We start from the raw sequence: 13919 nt of genomic DNA, 5'->3' as shown, positions 1-13919 counted from the left end.
TTCTATTTAACGAATTTCCCATATAACGAACTTACTATCAGGATTTAGCGACTTCGTTAAATAGAGGTCGGACTGTATTTATGGAGGTGAAAAAGAATTCATGCTGAAAACTTTCTCTCATGATATAGCGTCTTCTTAAGCGAGCGGTTGCACATGAGCGCTGAACACACATATTTACGAATTTCTGTATGACAAAAATATTGTTTCCCAAATGAGCAATGGAATAATAACCTGTTTTGATATTTACAAAATTAAAATTATGTATAAAAGGTTATTTTAAATTTGTAAAAGATTATTCTTTTCTCATATTTGGTGAAAAGAATCTTCTAAGGATCTAGAAAAGTTGCCTTGTGTGATTTCGCTGTTTTCCTCCCCCTTCGGCTCTGTACATTTAGTGAGATAAGGTATAACTGAAATTAACATTGTAAGAGGTCTAATTTATTTTTTTACTTTAAGTCAAAGTGATTCATTGTTTAATGATCTAAGCCATAAGTTCCGCAGAAAAGCAAATAATCTGTTTATATTTAAAAAAAATGTGTTAAACTTTATTTCAATTTTAACAATCTTCAGTTGATAATTTATAGTTAAGATAATTTATAGTGATTTAGTTAATTCATCACGAAGTTAGTGGAATTCATACTAATCAGTATATTAATCAGTGAGCTCATACTGAAGCCACAAGGACGTACACAATATAAGCTAACAGATTTGCAAACGTTCGTTGTATGGCATTATTTATTTTAGTTCAATACTGGTAAGTTGGAAAATGAATCTAATAGTTTGAGCAATAAATTAAAATTAAATGTAAAATTTTAATAGTAGCTCGCGGTGGAATTGAAAGGTTATTGCAATATCAAAGTAAGCCCATAATCATGAATAGTTGGTGAAAGCTATCTATTCAAAAAGTTAATAAATTTACGTAGTTTTACTTCATACTGCTTGCAAGGCAAAAGAATATTAATTGTACATTAATCAAGGCAGTTATGAAATCGATTGTCAAAAATTTAACAAATTGGAAAAAAATGAATTTATTTTGTTACTAGTATGAGTTCCTGAATTGTTGATGTCTATTCTGATGTTTAAAACATGCGAATGTACAAGGTGATTATAATTATGATTATAAGGTGATTATAAGTCACTGATCAGAATGGCATCAAATTTGAAGGGGATATTATTGTAAAAGGGAAAAAGCGTACTGTTACAAAATAAGCTTATTTTTCATCTAACAAAGTTTTTTGGAATTCTCTGAATGGGAAGAAAATTATTTTCAGATAAGATTTTTTTCTCCATAAAATGATGAAATGCACTTGATTGCTTACGCATCAACCTTTCTACTTTTCTGCAGATATAATTATAATGTTCTTGTCATTTAAGTCAAAATGTACTAATTTTCCAAATAGTGAATATACATAAATGTATGGTATTGCTAAAATTAGTATAAATATGGTGTATACAGACTCCAAACACAAACGGAATATCAGGTTAACTATCAAAGAAGCTGTTTCACTTGTTTACAATCAGCACAGCTAAAAGGATTTTTATTAGTATTACCTCAATTATGATTTGCAAAGTTCTTTAGTAGTTGCGAGTTTCTATCCTTTGAAGAAAATGCTAGAATTAACAATACTACACTATTTATTTTAAAGTTAATACGATATTTTATTTATAGGGGTGATGAAATCTACATATAACAATAAATTATTATTTGCTCTTAACCTTTTTGGAGGAAATTTAAAAGTGCTGTCTTTGAAGTTTTAAAAGTATTTTAATGAGCTATAGCTATAAATCCAAACAAACAATCCATAATCTAAAAAAGATAATGTTTTAGTGTCCCTTTTCCATTGAACTATCGTGACGTTTAGCTCCTAAAGCAAAATGCATATTAGTTTTTCTTAAAAATGGTCTACGAAAGTGACTTTGGCAAATTTTTTTAATTGAAAAGTTTTCTTGTCTTTTAGGTACTGCTCAAAACTTCAAACCTACTGAGTTGAAGTTTTATATTTAAGAAAATTTCAAAAGTGCTAATAACTAGATTAAAAAACATTTACTTAAAAAAAAACAAGTGTTATAAGAGTCTGTTTTAATTTAAAATTCCACATTTAAATTACTACATTATTCTTAAAAGTCAAAACTTAGTTTTTAATTTTAAAATGTAAGATACTTTCCTTCAGCATTTAAAAATGGCAACACTTTATAAATAATTTGAAGATACTGGAATTAATCCGAAGACATGTTTGACCATCCATAAAAGTCTTAGGAAACACTTTTCAATATTTGAAAATATACTTTATCTTCCTCTTAAATCCCTAATATTTTCTTTTAGCTTACGAAATCCGCAGAGATATGTTGCCACACATTCTTTATACAGTAAAAGGTAAAGGCGATCAATGTTCTAAAAATGAAATTGTAGCTTTTTTTATTATTTTAAAGCTAAATTTTTTTCCTTGAAAATGAGTTTTAGAATGCGCTGAACTTTATTTTTAAATCTTTAAACCGAATTTTTTTCTCTATAGAATGCTTTTTTTGGCGGAAGACTTTTATTCCAATGTAAGAAAACTTTTGCTTCTTTGAAAATAAAATAAAATATGTTTTACTTAAGCCGATGCGAATTTTAAAGAACATTATGCTAAGCTTAATATTTGCTTTCAAATATTTCTGTAAGTGTTTAAATACTATTTTTTTAAATAATTTTATGTGTTTATTTTATTTGAGAATGCTTCGTATTAAAATAATCTATTTTCCGTGTTTGTAAACAGTAAAAAATTTTATTGTATCTTAACACCAAAATGGTGTAATAAAACACCATTTATAACACTTGGTTACTGGTGCTTCAATATAGCAGGATAACGGCCTGTTTCATTACTTGGTGCAAAGTAGTTGCCCCAATTTTCATATTCAGCAACGCTAGAATTTACAGCTTCAGTAAGATTAGATACACATAAGAGTCGGTAAAGTTATTTTTATGATATTATGTAAAGTACGTATCATTAATATAGGTTGTATATATATGCACTAATTTGTAAAATAAAATTAGTTCATTAATCCAAAACGCGCGCATAGCAAAGAGAATATTAAGACGAATATGAACTAGGGTTAACAAAACCGAAGCGGATTAAAATTATATAATCCAAAATAACTTAAAACAGTTCACAATGATTTTAAAAAAATATTTATGTCTATATTACGCAACTTAACGTATACTTACGTAATTTAATAGCAAACTTTTATCTCTGTTCGCAGTAAACATTTTTAATCTCCAAGCCAAAAATGGTGGCAACTACTTTACAATTGTATTTACTTTTGAATCTAGTGTTTCACTTCAACAATGATATTTTTGAGGTATAAAGTGGCATCCTCTATTTTTTGTTACTCAGTAACATTAAAATAATTCATAATTATTATAATAATTCATAATTCATAATTATAGTAAGATAAGATACTCATAAGAGTCATTAAAAATATACTTACTATATAAAGTAAGAATATATATGTAAGAATGCATATTTGCTCTAATTCTTTAAATAAATAAGTTTGTAAATCAAACATGCACGAAGCACAGAAAGAATCTTTAGACGAAATCGAATAAGTATTTTCATAACGGATAAAAATTGTACATTATAGAATCAGTTAATACAGTTCTCAGAGATTTGAAATATAATTATTCTTATTACACAACTGAAAGCATTCATATTCACCCTTTAAATGATTTCAATTACACCCTTTAAATTGTAATTAAAAGCTCTATTTGGTGTTAATTTGTAATAAAGTTTCCTTTCGCACATATTTCTGGGTTGCTCATCATATTGAGAGAGAAATTACACCATAGTTTTTAATGTATACTTTTGAGGAAGCGATTAATAAATTAAGTGCTTGGAGCAATATAATGATTATCCAGAGTTTCAAATAGCTCAATAGAGTGTTTTTTGATAAAAAAAATCATTCGATTTCCATGTTGGATCTTGAAAAAACAAAATATATGGTCATGGTTATTAAACTGTTAAATATGTTCTCATCGTTTTTATTAAAATATTGAATTGTTGGATTTGAATCACAGAGGAACAGGAGTAGACAAACCATTGTTATAAGTAATTTTTTTACTAAATAAGTAATTTTTTTACCTAAAAGAGGTAAAATCCCTGAGAAAGTTTTGAATGATAAATTTTCTTATGAAAAAAAAAAGAAGAAAAAAAACATTTTTTTATAAGTTTAACCTTGAGGTGATTTGACGATTTCGTCCTGAAAGCAACGCATAAAATTAATTTTTTTTTCTTTCAAAAATATTATGTAAATATGCTTCTTCATTCCTGAAGTATCCCAGTACTAAATTTTGATGGATAAAATTATATTTTCTGACCGTCTTTATGCCAAAGCATCAACTTTTTATGTCACTGAAACTAATAAATTATGCAAGTAAATTCAAGTTACATTTACGTTCTATTGGCAGTTGATCTTACGGTATTAAAAACTAAGTCTGATGCATTAAAAAAGTAGGATTAATAATTGGAAAATCATATAAACCATGCTTAACTTAAAAAAAAAAATTTAAAAAAAAATCCACCCATAAAGGTACATACTACAAAATAAATATTTAAAAAATCTTGCTGCAATTTTGAAACATATTGAGAAATTTCAGTGCCACAAAAACAAATTTAAAATAAAATATTCGGAATCAATTCCACATTAAAACTCTTCTTGAAAATAAAATTTGTAAAATTTTCATTTTTGTTGCATTATTCATATAATGATGCAAAAAGGCATTGTAATATGTTTTATTTGTTTATAAAATCTGATCTGGGTCTAAGTACCTAATCTGCATAAAACTATCTTTGATAAAATTCCCAACGGGTATAGATATGGAAAAAGAAAACCTATTGCCATGTCAATAATCCCCTTTGATTTTCCTGAAAGGATATATATCTTTGAAAGATATCAAGGGTATCTGGGATTTCTTATTCTATGACAGATGAAATTTCTCATAGATATTTTCTGGAGCACTTTTTTTCTATATTTAGAAAAAGTAACATAAGTTACTAATCTGGTATTCTACGTTTTCTTATTTTATGGTTGAAGAACTTTAAAAATTTTAAATTTATGCAATGACGTCATTTCAGATAAGGAAGGAGGTGAATTGGATTTATTGAAAATTTAATTGTATAAAAGCCGGAATCAGTAAAGCAGCATCAAATTAGTAAAGTAAGATATGAATGTTTACACATCGGAATGATGAATAACAGATCTGACAGTCGGCTTTCAAAACCTAGTTTGTGAACTGCTAATATGGACATTATTTATACTCAAATGACATTATTATATTATCTAAAGCTTATTCAATAATGTCATTTGAGAAAAGCAGGAAAATGAATTGGGCTGATTGGAATTTAGATGGTAAAAATTCCAGGATAAAATAATAAGTGCTAAATTTTAACTCTTTTGTTACGAGCACCGTATTTCGTCACCATTTATGCAATGTATCTGAGTACGAGTGATGTATTTAGCCGGCATCCACGAGATATTCTATTTGTACTAGTGCTGCATGTAGCCGTACACACAGATATGTTTGTCTGCTTTGTTTCAAAATTTATCATACTGAATTAAATTACTAAGAATTTTTTGAATTATCCCAATTTGTATTTCTTATTTAAATACTTGCAAACTCTCCAACTAACTAACACTTAACTCATGTAACACTTAAATAAGAAAATCCGAACATCAGCTGACCTACATGTAATGTTCCCGTTTCTATGCGTGGTGCACTGTACAAAGGCGTCACTTAAGCGGAGCGCGCTGCTGTAGCGAAAGGGTTAAAGCCAATGTAAGATGAAAAACAGTACTATAATAGGACAGGGGAAAGATCACTAAGACTATAGGTCGTAGGATCTGCATTTGCCAAGAGAAGGCAACTCCCCTGAAAGAACAAGCAGAGATATAAATAGTCGATATTGAATTCAATTTTGCCCTTATTTTCTTCAACTATCTTATCTTTTTTTCCCTACTTTTTTGATAGATTTGTTTAACTTATACATGTGTATATCTCTATTCACATGTATACTATATGTCTTAATTCTTAGAGATATATCCCCTGAGGCAATAAGTAGAGATATAAATAGTCGATATTGAACTCAATTTTGCCCTTATTTTTCTCAACTATCTTGTCTTTTTCCCCCAACTTTTTTCATAAACTTATTTAACTTATATATCTGTATATCTCTATTCACATGTATACTACATATTTTAAATTCTTAACGATACATAGCAAGAAAAAACTATTGCTATGGCTTATTATTTTACACAATGTGGGACAGCTTTGTTTTTTTCCTGGTAGAACTGTCAAAAAATATCTGAAAAGTATTTTTTTTCACAAGCAATTCTTTAAAAAAATTCTAATTTTTTTAAAAAAAATTATAAGGTATATTTAATTTTTTTTGAGAGGCACAAAGTACTAAAATAATTATACCAGCTTGCTTGACTTTCGTGACTTTTCCTAACCTTTTGATACTTTTAAAAGCATTAAAGTTAAATTTTGTTAGAATATAAAATGGGTGCATAAAATGACAGTTCACCTGGAACGCCTATTTACTGTCAAAATGACCGCGATAGAGATTTGATAATATTAATTGGATTTAGGACACTGTTACTTCTCCATTGCTTATCTATATTTCATTCGAAAACGAGTAAGACCAGATTGACACTTTACAAGTTTTCTTCCTCTAAATAAATCCCCCTCCTGCCCACTACTTCTCTCCGAACCCTCTTATTTGTTTAAGTATTTGACAATTTTTTTTCTGCTCTGATCGCTTCAAGATATAATCTCCAGTAGAAATTAAAAATGTCTAACTTGTTTTACCATTCGAGAAAAGGTAAATTTTTGTAAAAAATTCAATTTTGTATTTTAAAGTGGAGGAAAACAAATAAAATTCAACAAACAGTTCTTGCCATTAAAAATTACGACTTTAAAAATTTATTCAGTGCATGGGGTAGGCTATGAAATTTGGATTAAGTTTTTGGCTGGCTGTAGAACTTAAGTTCGAACATTTTCTGATGAGTTTTAGATATCTAAAAAGTACAACGAAAGAAGTGCATTGGAGAAAATGCCATTATGTCCTCATGGACATGAATGGACATAAGGTAAAAATATGTCCTAATGGACATGATTATACATCCAAAGAACTTTTTTACTATTTAAGGGCAAAAGGAGTTTCAATAGTTTTATAGAGAAATTCCATCTATTAGCAAAGTTGCGCCAACCTTGTGTTTTTTTTTAATATTCTAGTTGAAGGATCAAAAAACTATTTTTATATATAAATGTAAACTGAAAAAAAATGTCTACATCTTTAGTACTTTGGCAGTTTTATCAAAATGTATGATTCAAAAAATGTTCTTGAAAATGTAAATTTTTAAGTTTTTTTTTTTTTTTTACGTGGATGTGTGTTCCATTTAATAAGCCAATTATAAACAACACCAATGGTTTTTAGAGTATGACCAACTTTAATTTTGCTAAGTTTACCTATTTTCCTGATATTTTAAACCTTGTAACTCTTCACGTGTTTCTAAAGTATGCTTTATTTTGAGCTTCGTCAACGAATTGAAATTGCTATATTTATTTACAAAGAAATTACCCGCTTTTCTTCACCTCTCTTGATTTTTCTGAAATTAAAAGTTATAAAAGCTCCATTGTTCCTTTTGTAGAAAAACAAAAAACAATCTTAAGCTAAAACTTTAGCAAATTTTAGTTCCTATTGATTGATTGATTGATTGATTGAATGTAGGGTTTAGTGGCACAAGGTCCAAATGAGGACATGCTGCGCCAAACAATACGGTAAAACAATTCAAAAGCCTAAGTGCATACAAAATTTTAATTGTAGTACATTTATAACTGATAAAGCAGTACTAGTATGTGAAAAAAAATAAATGGATGTCAAACCACTGCTGTAATATCTCCTCTCATATGTTTGCTTTAAACATTGATAAAGTGAGGGAAAATTTTAAAACAAAAATTTTTGATTTAAAGTAAGTTACTTTTCGTTTTGAATTAAATTAATTAAAATCTATATGAAAGTATTCAGAGTTATTTTTAAATTCCCGTAATAACAAATCCTTTTCAAAAATATTTTCTAATTTTTAAACTAGCTTTTATTTCGTTTTAAAGCATGTTTATTCATGTATTCTTTTTAAAATTGTAACCTTCAGATAAGATAATTGCATAATTAGTTACATAAAAAGTTTGAAACACAGAAATTTTCATTAAGCAAGCTTTTTTTGCGAATTTATTTTTCTCAAGTATAATCTGTGCATCATTTCATTTTCTGTAAACGTTTATTCTAAAATCTCTTGAGAAATATTTTCTATATTTTGTTGCGATAACTTCCTTGGTAAAATATCGTTACCTTCTCCAGAAGTAATGAATAGTGTATTGCTCAAAAATATTTAATAAATCTGTGAAGTTTTTAATTTTTTGTAAACCGAAGGATGGCAGAAAAATATGAAAAAGTAATTACGTTAATTTATAACGTGATGAGGAGAATTGAAAAAAAAATTCTATTTCACCTTATTAAGCGCTTAAGAAACTGCAAAATAAGCTAAAAATAAATTTGCTTGTCAACAAATTTAATTTAAAAAGCTAATTAAGAGTCTTATTAAATTGCATTTGTTCGTGGTTTTTAAAATTGCATTAGATAAAATTTACTTTTACTCTTCGAAACATTTTTAATTGTCATAAAATCTTTGCTGCTTGTTGAGATAAAATATTTGAAATATAATTAGAAAAATATTTTTTATGACATATAGAACAGTTTGATTTTTTGTAGTTAATGCACCAGCATTTAGTTGAATTGTATTTTTTTTATATTTTCAGATTGGAAGCTAATAGAAATAATTGATTTGACCTATACTCATATTAGTGTGGAATGGATGGTAAGATTCCTGTAATAATTTCTTTTCATTCTTTTCACTTCCATAAATAAGCATTCACTTTTACCTATTAATGAAATTATTTCAAATTTCATAATTTAAGCAAACACGAATGAACATCTCTGATTTCCACTTAAATGTTGTGTTTGCATCTAAAGTTCGATCTAGTTTCTAGCTAGTTTGAAGCTATTTTGGCAAAACTATAACTACAATTACGCTTATAAATAAGAATTACTTTGTAGCTTACTCATATTAAAAAGTGCTAAAAATAATTTTTCCCTCAAATCATTTAAATAGCGTAGTTTCAATCATAGTCCAACATAACATTAAATTGAAAAAAATGTTGTAACACTATTAATAATTTTGAGTATTTTATTTCCGTTATTATGTTATTGCCAAGCTTTTAGAAGTTTGGGCAAAATCCTTTATACAAGAAACTATGAAAATATAATCGTAAATACAAACATTGATATCTTTATCGAAATAAGTAATTAAAAAATTTTAACTTTATCTCTAAAACAATTTCAAAAACATAATATTAAACATTATAATGCTGTAACCACTACAATTCTGTAACCATTATAATTTTGTGCATAATCTTTAAAATTCGGCAAAAACAAGGCGAAAAGCTGACAACGTTCCTCAACCACCAACCTCAAACCACCAACCATTCTTCTAGTTAATCTATTGGGACCAAATTTTCCTGACAACGGTTGTCTTCATTATTTTAAGTAACAAGATTTGTTTTCTTAGAATCGGATTAATTTAGGAAAAAAATACATGTTTGTGCTTTACTTCATGACATAGTTTGTCATGCGCACAGTTTAATCATTATTTTTAACGCGTCATCATGAACCATTGAATAATACAAGATATAAGAAGGTATACAAGATATAAGAAGATATACAAGATATAAGAAGATATACAAGATATAAGAATACAAGATTTAATAGCACAAGAAGATATACTGTCTCAGAGAAACAATTTTAAAAAAGATCAGATCAGATTGCAAAAAATTATGAATAATTCTCCAGAACAAATGTGATTAATTAAAAATATGTAATAACTGATAATTAAATGAAAACCGATCAATCACGTCTCAATTTATTTTAGACTAGCCATCTCTGGAAACCCAATTTTCTGATAAATAGAATTTTACGATTTAATAATCGTTAAGCCAAAAATCAAGACAATATGTAAGTATAAACTGAGGTTGCACAGTGAATTGAATTTGATATTTAATAGCAGCAAGTCTAAAAGTGGAAATGCTGAGGCTAATAAATGGTTTTGAAAGAATTTAAAAGGTAAAATGAGCACTGCAAATTTCTCGTACTGACATGTGTGAAATTTACAGTTTAGTACAAATATTAAAACAAGTACATTAAAAAGTTAATTAAATCAGATTAAATTGTTAAATACGATAAACCAGTTATATACAATATAAAATATATTTATCGCGTATAAATGCAAAAATGTTAAGATGATGACTTTCATCTAACAAGTCTTTCATACATAAAAAAACTACTAAAAAAGGTAGGATGATAGTAGTTAAAACTGGATCAAATTATTAAAATGTGTTGAATTGTGAGTTAAACATTAAACGTAATGCATTTCTGAAGAGGTTTCCTAAAAAACAAATGAAAATTAGACGTTTTAGTGCGTCCTATTCGTAAGCGGGTGAGCTTGACTTCAGCTAAGCTCGTGCGTATGTGCAGACCAAGGCTGCATTGTAGGCTTAACTGAATGTTATTTGTTTTCGCTTTACGGGACACAGAGTTGCTGCCACAAAGACTGAACAAATTTTCCATTGCAATGCTCCATGCCAGACAATGGTACAGACATGGTTATTGGGGCAGAGGTAGATAGAGCAGCTGAACCGTTCAAGTATCAGCCAAGTATACCAAGTATTTCCTATAAAATTAACGTGGCTGGGAATTCAGCAAGACAAAATATCAAAACCCTTCTCGAGAAAGGTATTAAAAATGTCGGAGAAAAACTGAAATTAGTTGAACTTCGTTTTTCACATGTCTTATTTATCACACATGCTCTAACTTTCCGAATAATCACAAAAATTCCGTGCTGAATGCGTCGAAATAAGTCGTGAAGTTAAAAGTAGGACAACTGCTTCCCCAGTAAAAATGAAGCAAATGGCCGAAATGTTGAAGCTGTAAGTAAGTTCAACTACGATATTCCCTCCCCCAACATGTCCAGGTGATTCAGAACTATATGTAAAAATTGTCACTAATATTGCAGAAGTAAGCGTGGATTTATATTAGGCTCATATATGTCTCAACTTTTAAATCGGAGTTTGGAAGAAATGGGCCCCATCATGATTTTGTTATTAAAATGTTCAGTACTGTAATATGAGCTAATACTGTTTTTTGATGAATAATAAAAATCAAACTGCGAATTTATTTGCCATTATTAGTTATCGTAGTGTTAGAAATTAATACTTTCTATATGGAATAATTGAATTTTATTTTAAACCACCAAAACAAAACCAATTTTAACAGTCATAAATTTCTTTAAATTAAGAGAACACACAGATCTAGAATAGTAAAAATACAATTTAAAGAAAAATTTAGTTGAAGAAATAATAGCAATTTAACTTAATGACACTGCGGAAAAACTAAAGGTCAGTATAATTAAGTAACTGAGCTTTTACTTTAAACAGTTGAAATCAATATTAATAATTATAGGACGTGTTTAATTAGTAATTAAAATTGACCTTTGACAACCAACAAGTTTTGTTTGCCATTTCAAAACTTCGGGGAAATTAAATATTTTAAATTAAATAGATATTTAAAAAGCTTTTCTTATAATTTTAACACACAATTTGAGACTTATTTATAAATTTTATTTTTCAAACAAATAATTTATGTACATTTAAGTCATCTAGCTACTGTTGGTGAGCAACCATTTGCCTTTAAGCGTTTGAAATATTTTCATAAATTTTTATAATATTTACGTAAACGAGCAATAATATAAAAACAGAGAATTAAAATTTTTTGCTTAAGAAAGTTATTAAAAAATAATGGTTATTAATATTTAACAATACATTTTACTATTAGAATTTAATTGATTTATATGTCTTCAAATCGTAATGCCGTTTGTAGCACGGATCTCTTATTACACTGTTTGACAATATATAAGGAACAATTGATTTAGGATCTCTCCAAATAGCCGACTAATAATAGTAAAATTAAGTGCAGAGGACAAGGTAGAGCAAGACCCGTTTTCTGTGTAAAAGTCAATGCTCACAGGCTCTTAATTCATTTGAAAATTTATGCTGTTTTCGGCTTATAATTGTTAAAAAAAACAACACTAGCTGGGTTTGTAACACGCTCTGTGAGAGGCTCATGCTATACAACCATACTTCAAAATCGGGTATTTTCAGAATTGTTGGGAAATATGCACTAAAAGACACTGTATGGCTGTAAATCAGCACACCTCCACTTATTGCGTCGTTTGTTCGAAGGGTCTTAGAACAGCATCTTGGTAATCGCGTCATCTGAAACTATGGGTTCCATGATCCCCCGATCTCCCTCCTAAGAATTTCTGATTTTAGAGATATCTCAATTTTGGGGTATACATGTGCAATTCACAAACTTTGCTGGATTTGAAACACCATTAAATGTGAGATTGATAATAACCCTCATGCTATGTTACACTCGGCTACATTGTCTACAGTTTTCTTTCTGTATGCTATGTGTAATTGCCTGTATTAGCACCCATGTAGGAATTTTGTTATCCGAACTAGCTTTTCGCTTTTTTCGATTTGTGTTGTCATAATTGTCTTACCTCCTTTATATTCAAATTCCCAATGTGCGTTACGATTGCTAGCTTTGTGACCACGCTGAGAGCTGCTTTTTGAGCCCCGTGCATTAACGCGTCCGATTTTTGTTCAACATGTACAATTAAAATTCTGCTCCAGGTTTTTGCATGCCCTGAACATTTTGAGACGAAAAAAAAGTGGATACTGCTATTCGAAAAATTCGAGATTCAGTACCTATAACCATAACCGTGAGTGCCACTTTGCTGTCGATCTCAAATGTCTAGCTTATACCTCTGAAATATGCTCCGAGCTTAAATCTCATCTTGCAAGTAGGCCGATTTTTTTTTAAAATCACCCTGAATGTCTTTTGTTCACTTCTTGATACCTAGCGAGAATGATAAAAGAAAAGTGGCCAAAATTTATTTCTTAAAGCAAAGAGAAATTAACCATAATTTCTCTTAAGAAAGTAAGTATTTGGAAACTTTATTAAAATAATTACCTCAAAACTGGTTGTTGTTTAAATTAAAATGAATTTTTTAAAACTGCAATCATGCAACATTGACATTAATGTTAAACGAAAGAGCTGAGCTAAGCCTAACCTTGGAGTGAGTTGATACATTTGACAGGCTTCGCTTCTACTATTTAGGTTGTCCCGTATCAGCAATACAATAACCTATAGAGATCAATGATTTGGACGAATAAGACTTAACATTATTACGCTTAAAATTACTCGGGACTGTCAAATATTATATCTCTTTAATTTTTGATAACTTTCATTAATCTGTGTATTTGTTTCTAGCACCCGTTTTCACTTCAGCATTTAAATTTTCAAAATTTTTTTCGTAATTTTAAACCAATTTTTTGTAAAATTTTGTCTTTTATTTTTTTTAATCAGATTGTACAGGGATCGGGAGAATATTTTCTCCCTTTTCTAATCTGTGTATAAATTGGGGAAGTAGCCTAACGAATGAGTGGTTCTGTAATCTATCCGTGGGCTTTGAGCTAAGACGCATAATCACCCTTGTGGTGCTCTCTTGTCAAATGAAAGGCACACCTTCTTGACTTAATTCACAAAAAGCAGGTGGCTGGAGAGCTTGGGTTCTCCAACTGTCATTAGAAGCAACAAAGAAGTTTTTCTAGCTGTCTATTCTATATTTTTTTTTCACTTTAATGAATTTTCCGTTTATATTCATTTTAAATTATCAGTATTTATTAATTGTGACTCAGTTTAAATAAG

The 13919-nt window shown here is 28.8% G+C and overlaps 1 protein-coding gene across 1 annotated transcript in view; it reads left to right on the top strand.

The window, feature by feature from the left end:
• Positions 1-13919, top strand: part of LOC107439320 (carboxylesterase) — a 79207-nt gene that overhangs the window by 21730 nt on the left and 43558 nt on the right. Inside the window, exon 2 of the mRNA XM_043042697.2 lies at positions 8852-8910. The gene's annotated coding sequence lies outside the window, so the exon portion shown is untranslated. The remainder of the gene's footprint in view (positions 1-8851; positions 8911-13919) is intronic.

Source organism: Parasteatoda tepidariorum, chromosome 7 (genome assembly GCF_043381705.1).
Source record: "Parasteatoda tepidariorum isolate YZ-2023 chromosome 7, CAS_Ptep_4.0, whole genome shotgun sequence".
NCBI classification, from domain to species: domain Eukaryota; kingdom Metazoa; phylum Arthropoda; class Arachnida; order Araneae; family Theridiidae; genus Parasteatoda; species Parasteatoda tepidariorum.
The sequence above is the reverse complement of the archived record's forward strand: the minus strand, read 5'-3'. Positions and strand labels throughout refer to the sequence as shown.